The sequence below is a fragment of the Borostomias antarcticus genome (genome assembly GCF_949987555.1).
Source record: "Borostomias antarcticus genome assembly, chromosome: 1".
Taxonomy (NCBI): Eukaryota; Metazoa; Chordata; class Actinopteri; order Stomiiformes; family Stomiidae; genus Borostomias; species Borostomias antarcticus.
In genome coordinates, this window is record NC_140234.1 from 16,918,714 (window position 1) to 16,923,706 (window position 4,993).

At 41.8% G+C, this 4,993-nt stretch overlaps 1 pseudogene across 1 annotated transcript; it reads right to left on the reverse strand.

Annotated features, from left to right (window-relative positions):
• Positions 1-3,505: 3,505 nt before the first annotated feature.
• Positions 3,506-4,738, reverse strand: LOC311312070 (putative nuclease HARBI1; annotated as a pseudogene). Its single transcript has 2 exons — positions 4,317-4,738; positions 3,506-3,770 (listed from the first exon to the last, which is right to left on the reverse strand). The product of its transcript is annotated as a putative nuclease HARBI1 (transcript).
• Between the last annotated feature and the right edge of the window lie 255 nt (positions 4,739-4,993).

Sequence of the window (4,993 nt, forward strand, 5' to 3'; positions counted from 1 at the left end):
AACTCCTTTAGATATGTTCTGCGAGTGTCCCCAGGACAGTTGAAGTACTGTAGCATGTACAGGTAGTAGGTGAAGGCACTAGCATTGGGAGGTGTAGACGTAATCATGGAAGGTATTGTGAGTGTACTAATGTACCTGTAGACCAGGGGTATTCTATTAAAATTCAAAGAGATCCAGTGACAGAATATTTCCTGAAGCAAAGGTCCAGGAGAGGGGGGGGGGGGGGGGGGAGAGAGAGAGAGAGATACAGCTTGTAGACTAGAGCACATTTTAAGCTGTACCCAGGACAACCAGGCAGCTGTTCCAAATTGTCCTGATTGGGCTCCATCCCTGCCCACTGGGTAGTCTTCCTGCTTCGTTAAGTAGGCTACTCTGCTGGGTAGCCTACCTGCTTGTTTCCCCCTCTATGCTGAAGTATTGTGCTGATCAGCTGTCCCCGGTGTACACTGACATCTTCAACACCTCACTAGAGACATGCCATGTTTCAGCCTGCTTCAAGACCTCCACCATCATCCCCGTCCCCAAGATAGCAGGGATTACTGGCCTCAACGACTACAGACCCAGTATGTGTAGCATGTGTAAACCATATACCTGGCTAGTAAACAGATCTTGTATATTGTAGAAAACAGGGCACATGGAAGGTTACCCATACAGGGCCGTCACATTGCCCTCAAATTCAAATGTTTATTTCACAGTTCCCTTGCGTATTCCTATTAAATGATTGTGTTCGCTGTAACATTGCTGTGCGATACTCACATGAAGTTCTATGTGAAGTTGAGTAGACTATCCCATTCCCTTCGTCGAATGACAGATAACCCTGAGTCTCTGACCCCGCTGCTTATGTGCTGACATTAGTGAGTGAATGTGTTAGGATTCTGGTGGATCGATTCTCCCATGGGGATTACTAAAGTATCTATCGATCTATATTGGGCTTTTAGATCATTTATTTCCTGTGCCTTCAGCTTGTTTTTGAGTGGGCATGTTTGCTCAAGCTTGCTTGCTCGTAGTGACACTTCCCATCGCCGCTTTTAATAATCATATCCAAACATACTGCCCATGGGAATAATTAAAATATAGAGTCTGTCCATTCTTGATTTTCACTGTCTACTTTTCTCTTAGAGCACGGCATGTGAAATTGCTTTCCTCTCTGATTCTCTCCTCTCGTCTCCACTGTTGTGTTGTTCACTTGGAATCAACAACAAACTGGTTGGATTTGAGCTTTGCTAAGGACACTAATGTGAGTGCGCAAAAACATTTTTATTAGATTTTTTGCACTAATTTGTACAGAAACATTGTTTTAAGCTATAGTTCAGACGATCGTGATGATTGTTTCTTTAATTAACCTCCTGAACTGATGATGCATTTGGCCTGCATGTGCACTTGCTGCACACAAATTGATAGCAAATTGGGTAGAAAAAACCTCACTTACTTTAACGTTACATGGTGTGTTTATTAATGTTATGCAATTCAGTGGCCTCATAATATCTCAAACCTACAGCAGCTGTGGTTTATTTCTACATTCCAAAACAGCCTTAGCTAATGGTAATGTTATCTTACTAGGACAGAGGCGAGGGAGGGAGGTAAGATCCAGGCTGTTGATTTGATAGCTTGTTAATTTTGATGCAGCTATCAACCAGGTGTTCCGAATCACATGCTTCTACTTTTTACTACCAGTATCTACTACAGCTGCCCCTAGAAAGTATACACTTTGCACGCAGTATGCATCCAATTGGGACGTACTGCCTTGTCATAACATTACGACTTGAAATTTGACTACATCCGTCGCTGTCCATGAAGCAACATTCGTCCACAGCTGGGATTCATCAAAACGCCTCGCGACTCACACATCTGACATAATTTCCTCTGAGCACAGAATTGTGGGTCAGAATAGCAAGAAAAGTGTACTGGCTTACATACTGCAAAATACGACCGGATGTAATGGGACATCCTGGTATTTTTGCCATTCTGCACATATTGGGACATACAGCATCAATAGTATGTATGGAAGTACGCAATTTAGAATGCAGCCCTACTTTTTTGATATCATGCGAACCTTAAGATCGAACAAATATTTGAAAAATAAATAAAATGTGAGCATGCCTAAATTGGTCGTTCTGGAGATGTAGCTGCTGGGAGGGCACATTGGAATGATCTAACATGAGTTCTCTCCAAAGATAATGCGAACAGGCTTGTATGAGCAATTATGTCCTCTCAACATATTGCCTGGGACATGTCTGTACCGTCCATATGCAAACCTACACACATGCTCGAATGCGCATATTTGATTGGTTAAGTAGCATCACTTGAGATTATTTACGCATTCAATGGTCTGTGAGTTTCCTATAGGCTGATAAACCAGCGCCGTAAATTGTACCGGTTAAAATAGGAGTGCTCCATCAAAATGTAATTATCAAAATGTAATCTCTTCTTTCAGGTGTGTTCCCACAAACCCTAAAAACTGCAGTAGTCACTCTTCAAAAATAATAATCTACACCTCATAAATAAACAATTATAGGCCCATATCAAACCTCCCGATTTTAAGTAAAATCATTGAAAAAGCAGTTTTTCAACAGCTGAACAACTTCCTGGCACTAAATAATTGTTTTGATGTCTCTGTCAGGATTTCGACCACACCACAGCAATTAGACTGCTCTTGTTAAGGTCTTCAATGACATCCATTTAAACACAGACAATGGCAGAATTTCAGTCTTAGTATTACTGGATCTCAACGCTGCATTAGACGCAGTTGACCACAACATACAGTCCTCGGAACTAAGAGGCAGCGCGGCTGTGCAGCGGCGGTAAAAAACTTTTTTTTTTTACAACCCGCAACCACAAGGGGCAGTAAAGCACTGCTGCTACTAGGTTTCTCTGACAATCTGGTTGCCGTTGCTTAGACTATAGCCTAATGTAGGCTACGTTTCTCAGTTTAAACGGTCTGAATTGCAAACTGCTCTTTTGGTCAAAATCTCCTCAGTCCCAGTAGCAGCTTCAATAATAATGTGTTGCCTTCGTCTTGCTTATTGACTATATCAACTACACAATATACAGTACGATGTACAATATACACAATATAATACAAATAATAAAGCCAACCAGTTAACTAGTCACTAGGCAGTTACTGCCAGTCGAATTGAGTTTGCTGCTCAATGACACCTCCTGGCGGCTATTGTGCCACACGTAACAAGGAGGTGGTCTTATTTATTCATCATTTTCACTTGATTTGTTCAACAGTAGTGATTAAGTACATAAAGTAGTTATAGGCTATGTAGCAGCCTTTCAGTACAGCAAAGTAAAAATATTTTGGCCCCATAAAATAATCCCCCAAACAGCTGTCAATATTGAACTAAAATAATATATTTAATTCTGTCACTGATCACTGTACATTAATCACACTAACACAATCATCATGAACTAATCAAAAATAGTGTCTAGCAATTGCATCCCTTTTTGTACATACAGTCAGTCCCTCATTCTGACAGAATGCCGGAGGTTGGTCAGGGTCTCAAACGGGCTCAGGTGCATCATGAACGCAGAGAGGGACTTTGCGCCTGGTCGCGATGTTGTGCAGGACAAAACAAGCAAGTATTATGTTGAACGCTTTCTGTGGTTCCACTCTCAAGTAGTTAAGGCATGCAAAGCGCCTCTTCAGAGCTCCATTTAAGCACTCAATTGTGCATCTTGTTTAACAATGAGCAGTGTTGAAGCGTGGCTGCTCAGGTGTATTTGCAGCCAGGTAGTAGAGGTGTAATAGAATCAATTTTATGTAACTATCAAAAGTAAAAAGATTTACCGAGGTTGGCTCAAAAGGTTATATTTGGTTTATTTGACAAAACATACAGTTGCAACCGGACTTCCCAATGGAACACAAGGAACAGTGTTTCACCCAAACAAGTAAAGTCATTCTGGTTTGCGCGCTCTTATATTCAAGTTTATGCCCAGATATGACTTTTCTAAGATCCGATTGGCTAACTCATCATTACACGTCATCAGTAATGGTGGACGTCATCAACAATGGTAAGAGTTCAAACACGTGTTTCAGAAAAGAGCGGTAATGATCTAATGGTTTTGGAAAGACAATGAAGCAATGGGAGGTCACAGGTTCTCAGACAACAAGGCCTGGGTGTGTCCCCCCCCTGGATATGTTATCCTGCCATGAATTGAGAAAAGCCCAGGCAGGGGTCTTAAATCTCAAAAGGTAGGGGTTTGCAAACAGGAGGTACTGTAGGTCAAGGTTTTATCAATAGGTTAAGAACAAAAGGCTGAGAACAAAAGCCCAGGGCAGTTATTTCTGAAAGCCTCTTAAATTCCATTACAGAGGGTAGGTACTGTGTCCTAATATAATGCCATCTGGTCAGTTGGTTTCGAGCTCTCTATATAGAGTGCTCTCCCTCAATATGGACAGACCCAGGCCACTTCACAACGCAGTTTGTGATGATGAGGTCAGCGTTGCCCACAAGTTGGACGTTGATACTGATTGATGTCTCCCCTTTCTGTTGACAAACTCCCACTCATTCTCATGAGGTGCTTGTATATGCACATGAGTGCAGTTGATTACTCCAATAGTATTGGGCATATTCCCCAAAAGAAAAAAAAAGCCTGATCTGGTCTTTTGAAATGAAACAGATTCATTAACTAGGCTGGGCAATGCAATTGACACATATTTCACAACATCACAGACAGTTGATTTGTCCACATCAGTGGAGGCTCGTCCATTGAGGCTCGTCCATTGTGCCATTGGAGACTTTTTGTGTGTTCGTACAGTAGCTCTATAATATAACACATCCGAAAGTATTATGGGACATATTATACATCAAACTGTTCGTCTATTTGTCTTGATTCTAGCCATCTAAATATCTAAGCTGACATAAATACTTTTTGAGCTAGAGCCGTCTGAACACAATAGTTCCACTGGCTGACTATAGCCGGTAACGTTAGCTACGAGGTGCACGTCAGGCATACGGCATAGGCAGGCGCGCAGATTGGCTGGAGG